Source organism: Uloborus diversus, unplaced genomic scaffold (assembly GCF_026930045.1).
Source record: "Uloborus diversus isolate 005 unplaced genomic scaffold, Udiv.v.3.1 scaffold_1194, whole genome shotgun sequence".
Taxonomy (NCBI): domain Eukaryota; kingdom Metazoa; phylum Arthropoda; class Arachnida; order Araneae; family Uloboridae; genus Uloborus; species Uloborus diversus.
In genome coordinates, this window is record NW_026557870.1 from 31629 (window position 1) to 43367 (window position 11739).

Consider the following 11739-nt stretch of genomic DNA (forward strand, 5'->3'; position numbering starts at 1 on the left):
CCATTCCATGTCGTAATTCCTACTGTTAAGGACAAACAAACCTGCATGTGTAAACTTCATTCCAATGTCCAATTTAAAGCTGATAAATTGAAACAGTTAAAACTAATTAGTTCCAGCAACCTGACTGATTTAGCAAATTCCAGTGTTTGTGAACATAAAGTGCATGAAATACACCGCCAGCTCAGTCATTTCCAGCCGAGGACTGCAGTTTCGTGCTTATTAGCACTCACAACTAATATAGAATTAGGTCTGCTAATTCTATATTAGCTACCTGTTTGTTTCGCACTCTTGGCTTCCTTAAGAGGTTTTCCATCTCCAGCTCAGTCACTTTCCTATGCCGGGTTGATGTGTGCTAATAAGCACGAAACTGCAGTCCTCGGCTGGAAATGACTGAGCTGGCGGTGTATTTCACGTATTTTTGCTTTAGCCCTGGTTAATGGGCGGTAATTTACTGAATATAAAGTGCATGTATGTAAAATGTATGCAATGCAAGAACACGGAAGTCCAAGTAAGTTCTTGCAGCGTACTACAGATTACTGACACCCAAACAACTTAGTGGGAGTGGACAACAACTTCAGCGACAAAAACTATCATTGTTAATGAAAAGCAAGAGACCAGGAACTTCAAGAAAACTGTGAAGGTGCAAAAAGAAGAACTTTTAAATAGCTTTCAGAAAGAAATGAAGATGCTGTGCAAGCACATTTTTATTATACATCAACAGTATCATGCTTATAAAGATTGTTGTGGGAGTCTTAAGAAAAACAAAGTGTTAATCCATGTAGATTTTTTGGAAAATTATTCTTGTAAGATGAGTGCTGAAATTCAAAGTTTTCACTTCGGCGACTATAGAAACCAAGCAATGGCGAGCAACCGGGCATTTGCCCGGTGAGCCGGTCATGTATCGAGCCGATCAGTTGCCCTGTCTACAAACAGTAAAATGTAAATACCGCTATGTAAATTCTTCAGCTTCAATCCCTCTTTACGCATGGGCTCAAGCCCGCGGATGCAAGGTGCAAGGTCGTCGCTAAGAAAGTCGGGGGGGGGGGGGGGTGCTACCAGTTTTTCAGAAATGGGTCACCAATTTCATTTTAGTAATGCAATAAAAAACAGAAAAACCAGGGCAGTATTTAAAAGTTAAAATACTTTTGTCTATTTTTCATTTTTATTTATGAATTGCAATTCACATTTACTTTACTTATGAATGGCAATTCACAATTGTTATGAATTGTATTTCATAACAATTGCAATAAAAGTGACAAAAAGTATTTTTTCAATAAAGCTTTAACAGAAAATGCAATCTTGAAACACGATTTGGAGCATCCAAAATTCTGTATTATAAAGATTATTTATGTAAAGACCTTCTATACGTTTCTAACATCTTCTTTTGCGAAAAATAAAATATTCAGTTTCTCTCACTCAATATCCCCCAAAGAGTTCAAACCCACGGTTGAAGACCCTTCAGTTTAAAAATGAGCATATAAAAACTATGATTCTTAGGGGCGACCGACACACCAACCTTTTCTATCATTTACCTTTTCCATTCTTTTAAAATGAAAAATAGCATCCTGAAAATCAGAGTTATGTAAATAGAAAAATACACAGGCCCCCGAAATATGGTTTAACTAGGAGAAAAATTAAAATATAGCGAGAGAGTTTGAAAATATTGAAATTAATAGTCACAACAGTAGTTTCAAATGTTTCAATGTAAAAATCGTGTATGAATTGAAAATTGAAACAAAGCTTGATCAAGAGGTAAAAAAGGAATGATATTTAAAATAAAATAGAGGGAAAAAAAGACCAAAGATCATTAAGGGTATTTAAGGTCACCAAAGGACCAGATCAGTTCAAGAAAGTTTTTTTTACCTGGTTCCGCAGATAGCTTGCATTTCAAGCAAATAAAAATACAAGGCTGGAAATTTAAAAAAATTTTTGGAAAATCCAAATGTAAATTTTTTTGAAGGAGAACACTGTTGGAGGGTGTTTCATATCTTTTATCAATAAAATAAATAAAAGAAGATTGGGACGTAGCCAAAAGGTGGGAAGAGAGGTATCTAAAAGCTTATATCTTCCTTTTTAGTCACCAAAGCTTGCCTAAAGTGCGTTTTTGAAACTTAACTTTTTAAGGTATTCTTCGGAAAAATTGTCAAATTCCATTCCTTAGTTTAACGTCATTAAAGATGGCCTACAACAGCGTATTTGGGATTTCAGCTTCGAAAAACTTCGAGGAGAGTATTTCCATCGCAATCGACCTAGAAACGTCCAAACCCCATCATTAAAGAGCGTCAGAAATCAGTGTCCAAAAAATTTCAGAAGCCCCTGAAGCATCTCCCTCCCATAATATCATCGAAGATTGTCTAAAATTACCTTTTTTTCGACTTCAATCTCAAAAAAAAAAAAAAAGGAAAACCTCCAAATCCCCATAAAATCATGACAGAAGATTTTTTGACCTATTCAAAAAATTAAATTTGAACCTCAAATTTATATCTGAACACCACACACCAAGCAATTTTTACAACTGGCCATAGTCCTTTCCCTATCGATCTACTTCTTTTTTCACTTTCAGATTCTGTATCATGTAAAAGTCCATGTCATGGTGTCATGGACTAACAGGTACACCACACCTTTATATCTTCCATTGTCCACTAACCTCATCTTTCCACATTAAATATTACCCCTCTTATTTCTCTTTCCGAAGGTTCGATTGTTTACCGGGTGAAAGCCCTCGATCCTCTCTTCTTAGTAACATTATGAAAGATCGTTTATAAGTATGTTTTCGAATCTAATCATCGAAAAATGTCAAAGTCCTGTCCCTTCCCTCCCCTTATGCAATCATCAGTAAAGCACGTCAGAAATCTCGTTTGTAATGCTTCAATTTCGAAAAAATTCAAAGGAGAGCCTCGGCATAACTCATCCTCCTAAAATCATCGAAGGTCGGTAAAAGTTTTGTGTTTGGAACTTAACTTTTGAATAACTGTCGATGTCCAAGTTTTTATACAAAAAAAAAAAAGCTTACAATCACCTTTTTAAGATTTCAATTTAAAAAAAAAATTGGTGGCTGTTGCTCGAATCTCTCCTTTCCCGAGCATCACCCAAAATGTTTTAAAACTGCGTTTTCAGAGCTAATATTTAAAAAATTTTCCAGACTCCATCTTCCTAACATAATTGAAGATAATATAGTGTAAATGCAAGTTCGGAGTTTCACTTCCAAAAAATTGCCGGAGGAGGACCCTCAAACCTCTGCTCTCCCTAACATCAACAGAGATCATCTAAAATTGCGTTTTTAGGACTACAGTTTGAAAATTTTTCCGGGGGAGAGACCCCAGGGCCCCATATTTCTGACTCAATGTTAAACTTACAATTAATTTTCTAATGCTAATATTTAATGACTCCCACATGCAAGAAAATCAATCTTCTCCCTATCTCTCTCTCTCTGTATTGATACATGTGTTTGACAAAATTAAGGGGTCGCCTCCCTAATAACCTCCCTATTCTAACTGAAGTAATGTTAGAAGATATCATTACGGAAATAATCAATACAGCACCAGGCACTTAAAAATACTGAAATATATTATTACAATTCCCCCCCACACCCCCGTTTTGTTTTACAAACAAACGTTTAGCTTATCTTGTATCAATTGTTCACCATTAAAACACAGAAAGGAATCCCATTTGTTTTTTTTTTTATAAAGAAAGTATTTATTTAATTAATTATTTATTTTTTGAATAATTTCCTCATATTTAAGTGATACTGTTTCCCAATCATTTTTGTAAAAAATAGTATCGATAGAAACTATGGGGCTGAGTTTTCCTTTTATGCAAGGGCCGATTTCTTTAACCAACCCGCCACTGAAACCAAGTGACTCTTTACACAGGTGTAGCCTATAGTGCTCACAATAAGGAACCTTTTTCCTTCTGCTCGGTTTCTTCCGATAAGAGACATAACAAAGCAGCCATATGGGCACATTTGAATTCTATGTTAAGATTAATAAAAGAGAAAATGCCAACAATTGATACTCTACATTTTTTTTCCAGATGGACCCGTAACCCAATATCGAGAAGAAGAATTTTTTTTTATTTAACAAGCGCTTGCTTGATTATGAATTTAAATAAGGGACGTGGTCTTTTTTTGAGGCTGGCCATGGAAAGGGAGCAGCAGATGGAGCAGCGGCTGCAATTAGAAGGAACGCAGATAGGCTCAATACTCATGGCAATGATTTTATGAATGCAAAACAGTTATGCGAATCATTAAAGAATGACAACTCAAAAGTGAAGATGTTCTATATTACAACGGAAGAAATTGACAAGATGAGTCTGCACCGCTCAAAAAATTCCCGTTTTTGCAAGTGCATCAGCTATGTACTGAATTTTCAGGGCAACTGAAATACCGTAATGTAAGTTGCTTTTGCCTTCCACAAAGAGGACTCAAACTGTATTCCATATTCTGATTTTGGAACTGATGTGATATACCCCACCCTTGGCGACTTTTTCCTGTTGGCGCCAAGAAAGCGTCGCCAAGAAAACGATGTATGACGACATATGTCATACATCGATCTTAGCGATGCTTTTTTAGCGCCAACAGGAAAAAATCAGATAAGAAAACATGATCAAAGCACTTCAGAACACAATATATATAAAAACAACATAAAAGCACAACAAAAAGCATCACGAATATATGCTTCAAAAATGTATAGGGCCGGGGTTTTTTTGTAAACATATTTAAATACAATGAAATAAATTATTGTATTAATTACAAGTCGAAATTAATGCATTAATTTTTTTTTCATCATTTCTCCGGGATACGAGCCCTCGGTCTCATAGTACTTTCGTAATGAGACCTCGGCTCGCCGGCCCTGCCTCGGTCTCATTACGAAAGTACTATGAGACCTCTGGCTCGCCAGGACCTCGCTTCGCTCGGTCCGTTATCCCTCCGACTGTTAATATACATTACAGTCGGAGTATGGTCACAGTTATGTATATTTTCATGACACCCAAGGGTGGCTCCTTCCGTTCAGTGTACAATAATGACACAGTTTTAAGCGTGAAATATGCACCATTATTGTGCAGATTTATTAATAAAATTCAGCATTTTTAAGAGTACAACCGAAAGAACTTTCAATTGTTAACATAAAATTCAGTACCTAAAGGAGGCATGTTAATAGAATGTCTAAATAATTTGTGGCATCGATAAGAATTAACTTTTAGAACAAAATAACCGTACTATTTCTGTAAAATTAATTTACATACAGTAAAAATAAAGTTAAAAACTACAAGAACCCCTCAAGGATTTGTAAAAACAAAGAATTTTGGAAGTGAGAGATTTTTTTTGAATTCTAAAATAAAGAACTTACCTTTTTATATGGTATAAATATTCACACTCAGTCTAAAACAATACATCATATGACAATGGCACGTTACAGATACACACCACGTTGGAGTTAACTTTTAATTAACCTTCAAGTTTGAAGAAACTGGCATTTTCTAATGTTTTTACTTCAAAACACAACTACTGAATTTAAACTAACACAAAATAAGCATTCCTGTAAGGTATATTGCACGAAACAACACCACGTATCTCTCCTGCGTGAAACCCAAACAACCCAAGTAAACAAGTTTGAACAGATCTGTAAGATTGCCTTCGGGTTGCTAAACACAGGTTAGTTTGGCCAGGGATGCCATGCATAAAAAATTATCGCCTCATTGGCGAGAAAAATATTTTAATTTTGTGCAAAAAAATCGAATGTCGCCAAATGGGGGGGTATATCACATCTGTACCCTGATTTTTCTCAAAAGCACGAGAATATATTTCCCAAACGTAAAAACAACAAAAGAAAATGAGCATCCGCCTCAAATTCTGAAAGTAATGATGTGGATATGGAAGAGATTTGCAAAGATGAATCGGAAGGTGAAATGACAAGAGCCAAAAATTCCTTGTATGAAAATGTGCCAATACATGTTGAAGTGACAGCATCAGAAATTATAAAGGGAAAATTTTTATCAGTAGAGTTCTTGAGAGGAGTTCGTAAAAAAAAAGGAACTGTATATATATATATATATATATATATATGTTGGTGTACCACAAGAAGATTTAGATGATGGCTTTGTACAGGTCATGTATTTAAAAGTGAATGACAACTCTGGAACTTGGATCTTGGAACTCGGATCTTTTGACCTTGTTAAAAGATCTGAGACTTTTGTCATCTTGTTTGATTTTGTTAACAGTCTAAACTTTTAAAGTTTCAACTTTTTATGTTTTTTTATACTTACTCTTGTAAGCCTCGTGGCATACTGTGTGGAACACAAGGAGTTTTTTAAATAGTATTATATATAAAAAAAAAACTCGGAACAAATCTGATATACCCCCCTCTTGGCGACTTTTTCCTGTTGGCGCCAAAAAAGCGTCGCCAAGAAAACTATGTATGACGTCATATGTCATACATCGTTCTTAGCGATGCTTTTTTAGCGCCAACAGGAAAAATTCAAATTATGTCATTAATTATTTAATGAAATTAATACATTAATTTTTTCCCGTTGTTTCTCCGGGATACGAGCCCTCGGTCTCATAGTACTTTCGTAATGAGACCCCTGCCTCGGTCTCATTACGAAAGTACTATGAGACCTCGGGCTCGCCAGGACCTCGCTGCCGCTCGGTCCGTTATCCCTCCGACTTTTAATATACATCACAGTCGGATATAAGTCACAGATCTCCTCCGTTCAGTATACAATAAAGTCACAGATTTTATGTGAAATTAACACCATTTTTGTGCTACAAAAATGCCAACCAGACCAAAATACAAACTACCAGAAACACACTAAAAACACAATAATTCAAAATATGTTCACTTACCTTTTTTACTTTTCTTTTACTTCCTCACGTGAGGCAGTGCACATATGTTCCGCTCTTAGGAATATTTGTTCGGATTTTAATTCAATGTAATTTAATATTTCTTCATTAATATAATTTCGCCAATCGGCTAAAGTTTGATGAAAAAAAATATTGACTTTCAATATCAGCAGTTTTGGTCCCAATTAAAATCTCATATGTTATCAAAAAAATCTCCTCTATTTTCAACTTGCTAGAACTAAACCATGACCCACTCCTGATCGTTGCTTCTTTTCCACAAACAACACCCCCAATAACCTTTCTACAAAAAAAAATTAACCCATCTGAACATTTTTTAGTTTTTTTAATTTTCATAACAGAATTACATCTAGAACATAACATTTCATTCTTAAGTAAACCAATTTCCCTTAAAAATTCTAAAAAAACCTCTTTATTTTCAATTAGTTTAAATATAAAAAATCTATTTAGGACTCTGGTACGTCCAAACGTTGGACGACCTGACGAAAAAGAAAAAGAAGATTCATTCAAAAATTTCAATTGATACATTTGGACAACATCACAAACCGAACTCATAATTAAAATAGAAAATTCAACTAAATTAACATTAAAAAACAACAAGAAAAAGAATACTCTAAAATAAAGTTTGAATTGAAACTTTATTTTAGAGTATTCAACTTAAAATCTCCCTAAGAGCGAAACATATGAGCACCTACCTCCTACCACACATACACGTGCAAAAAGACAAACTTCGAGAAACTACTTTCCAGCGTTCAAGTTGCAAAACCAGGGTTGCCAAGTTATCGCCTTATTGGCGATTTTCGTATCGAGCGAAAAATTAAAATCTCGCCAAGAGGGGGGCATATCAGAGGAGAGCCAAAAACTCTGTATCTTTGTACAGATTGAATGAAAATGATGTTTCAGTTATAGAGTTAAACCAAATAAAAAAATTTTGCACACACCTTCCCTTTTCCAAAAAGGTAATCGGATAATGTACAAGTTTCCTCAAGCAATTGATGTTTTCGAAAAATAATTTGATAAAGATATGTTTAAATTTGAAAAAGGAGGTTCCCCCCTCCCCCCTACAGTGATTAGATAATCTTTAGAAAAAAAAAAGAAACAAACTTAGATTTAGTTCCTGTGTAATGTCCGTTACTTCGTGTAACCTCTGTTACCTTATGTAACCTGTTACCATGCAGGAAAAAAATCCAAAAAAATTACATATTGATTATTATGCATTCTATAGAGTTATTTATATTCCTAATCAATGTCTTGACAAGGAGTAAATATTATTTTTAGAATATAATTCATATTTTTTAATTTAGTGTAAAAGTTTAGTGTCTAAAACTGCATCTTAGCAATATGAGCTACTTAGTTTCATTTTTTTCTCTCCTCCTTTAATATATTTCAATAAATTTACAGTTTTAATTTAATTAAAGACATCATTTTAACTCAGAAATTAAAAGTTTTCTTTTGTCACTTGCTTTTATAAATATTAAAATTCAACATTTTGTCCACTAACAGAGGTTACAAATTCTTGCACTTATGTCGTTTCAAACGTACTTTTTGTTTTAACTACAAAGCATTTAGCTCTGCTGGTATCCATTTCCTAAAGTTGAAATCTTATAAATTAATATAAAACTATTTAAGACAAAAATATGGAAAAAAAAAATTTTACAGAAAAAAATTGGAAATCTGTGAGTAAACTCGGAATGACTCGTTAGTTACAGTATTGGATAAAACTTATCACTAAAATTACAACCAAAGTTGTTTGTGTAATGCAGTTCAACGTACCCTGCAGCTGGGCCACGTTAGTCCATTTTACAAGGTTTTGTTAAAAAATTAATTATATAAATATGTTACCTAATAAATTTGACATTTTCAAAAAAATCCAAGATGACAAGAAATGTTTAGTGAAATCATTGTAGATAAATTGAACTGTCAATTAAATTTTTTGATGAGATAAAAAATGAAAAGTAGACAAAAAGACCAACAAACCCCAATCTTCCCCTAAAGTAAGACTGAAACAAGTTGGGATAGCTGAAGCTGGTTATTAAAAAGAAATATAGATGATTTCAAAAAAAATTTAATATTGGGGCATTCCACGGTATTTTTCACATTTATGTAGAGTCCGTAACATGACCTTTTTTGCCATAGCTTTTTAATTTACTGTTTGATTAGCATATTATTTTATTTTGATCTTTTCCTATCAACACACCAGCTCAAATTAAAATAATTTGCAAATCAAACGGTAAATTAAGAAGTCATGGCAAAAAAGGTCACGTTACGGACTCTACATAAATGTCAAAAATACCTTGGAATGCCCCTATTACGACATATAAAATGACTTTGAACATATTTTTATGAGAGCATCTGAAGTAATCTAGAATCTAGGCCAATTTGATATGTTATATAATATGTCACTTTCACAACATCAAAAATAGGATCAACATTTTTTCTTGACAAGTTTTTGAATTTTACGTTTTAACTTGAGAAAAGTGCTCCTCTGGTCACTTTTAATGTATATCCTAGCTCAATACTTTTATTAATGGCCGCTCATACAGATAACAGCTAAACACAGATATACGCTACACAGCTAATAGATTCTCAGGGATATGTGGACATAAACTGCACTAAAAACCAAACAGTGATAATGTCGAAAATATTTGCATGTGACCTTTAAATTGGGCAAATTTTGTTGCTTCTGCTTTTTTACCTTAATTTTAGAATACATTCATGCCTCCCTTGAAATTCCTCTATGCCACTTATGTTGAGAACCCTTGCCTTTGACAACCAAAGCTTGTTACAGTTATACATCAAAAATACTACATAGATTTCAGAGATAAAATTTAAACTATAACATAACTTTTAACTCTACAAATGACAAGATTTTAAACGAACAGAATATAGAACAATTTTACCAAAGTTATATCCTCCATTGGTTTTGGCATTTGTGGCAGCTTGCGGCACAGAAGACAAATATCGAGCAAAATTTTTCAAATTTGTGGGGCGGATGATCTAAAAATCGGACAAATGAGGATTAGACGCTTATCTGTAAGGAAGGAGGAAAGAGTAGGAACAAAACATTTACGTATGAATACCAAACAGAAATTTAGGAAATAAAAACAAATTGTTACAGGATTTTGAACTTACTTTTGACATTATCATGACTAAGGTTGAAATTCAAAACCTATATTTAAAGCTGACAATCTCGCAGATATTCTTGCCGCAAGACAACAACTAGTAAACACAGCTGATAATTTGTAATCGCATGTCGTGTTGTGATGATGGTGGCGATTTAACGGTTGCGTTTGACAAACTTAACCGGTAGACCGATGAATAACCGGTACTAACCGCAGCGTTTTATGATCAACCAATTACCGCACCGGTTACCATTCTAAGCTGTTGATTGGTTGATATGAGCAGGTGATCATTATCTGTCAAATGATCAACTAACCGGTCGCTACCGATCAAGCTCGCTCGTCAAACGTAAGCAACGAGTGCAGCAGGCTGTCTTCTTTACTAACTTCACAAAATCTGTAGGAAATTCATTTTAAATAACATTTCCTCTGAGAAAAAAAAATAAAGCCTCCCTTTTATTAGCTGGTTTTTTGGATTCTTTTAATTTCAATGGACCTTGCTGACTTTATCCACAGCACGGTCACGGTTCTTTAATTTTTCGTCTGTGAGCATTTAACGTTAAAAAAACGCGTACAACTGGGGGGGGGGGGGATTTCAGGCCTTTTTTTCCCTCTTTTTCGGAGGGTGCTCTGGATTTTTGGAGGTTACGAGGCGAGACGTCGTTGTTCTTTGGAGGGAAGGGGGGGGGTGCGGACTGGGTCTCCCCCAGAGGGCGCCAATGACTCTCAAAGGCGCACAAAAAAAAAAAAAAAACATCGAAAGGCACAAAAAAAGAAGAAAAAACACGAAAGTCAACAAAAATAAATAAATGAATAACAAAAATGAATTTATAAAAAAATAATAAAAACAGAAAGGGGTAAAAAAAATAAATAAATAAATGAAAATAATATTAAGATGAAATGAAAAAAATATATGAATTAAAAAAGTAATTTGAATTTTAACATCTTGAATTCAAATTATGTTTTTCGCAACCACGAGTGTGCGTGTGTGTGTATGTAGACGTGTGTGCTTGTGTGTGGAGGGCATATGTGTTTGTGTGTAGGGGGTGTGTGTATGTGTGTGTAGACATGTGTGTTTGTGTCTGTATGCAGGCATGAATGTGTGGGTAGTTGCGTGTATGAGTGTTTGTGTGCGTGAGGGCGGGGTATGTGTGTGTAGACATATGTGTTTGTATCTGTGTGCATGCATGAATATGTGGGTAGTTGTGTGTATGTGTGTAGGTGTACGTGTGTATGTGTTTGTGTGTGTGTGTGTGTTTGTGTATGTGTGTTTGTGTATGTGTGTAGGTGTATGTGTTTGTGTATATGTGTTTGTGTGTGTGTACGTGCGTCTATGTATGCGTGTAAGTGTAGGATATTGACGCAACCTGGAGACGTTTTCGCTATAGGAGCAGCATCGTGAGGATCCGGTCGACGGTGATGCTGCAGAGGGTGCTGGCGAGAAAATAAAATGATAGCACATCAAAACAGCCAAGTGAAAACAATAAACAATCGTGATTGCTCAACAAAACGAAGGCAAAAATGAAAAAAAAAAAAAGAAATGAAAAGAAAAACGAAAGCACATAGGCAGAGCAAAGAAAACCAAAAAATATGGCGCACGCGCTCGAGTGTGTAACAGAAAAACCGAAGCAACTCAAGTTTAAAAGTGCAAATGAAAAAAAAAAAAAAAAAAATCGAACGGGTGTGCAGAGTACAATAGTAATAATTAAAAAAAACCTAAGACGCTCAAGTCCACGGGCGCTGAATTTTTTTTTTCCTCAA

General features: G+C 34.7%; 1 long non-coding RNA gene across 1 annotated transcript in view; it reads right to left on the minus strand.

The window, feature by feature from the left end:
- The window catches only part of LOC129232355 (uncharacterized), a 31758-nt gene extending 21616 nt beyond the window's left edge, over positions 1 to 10142 (minus strand). The window contains exons 1-2 of the long non-coding RNA XR_008581341.1: positions 9992 to 10142; positions 9760 to 9856 (exon numbers count right to left, since the gene is read on the minus strand). This is a non-coding gene — a long non-coding RNA (uncharacterized LOC129232355). The remainder of the gene's footprint in view (positions 1 to 9759; positions 9857 to 9991) is intronic.
- Positions 10143 to 11739: the final 1597 nt, after the last annotated feature.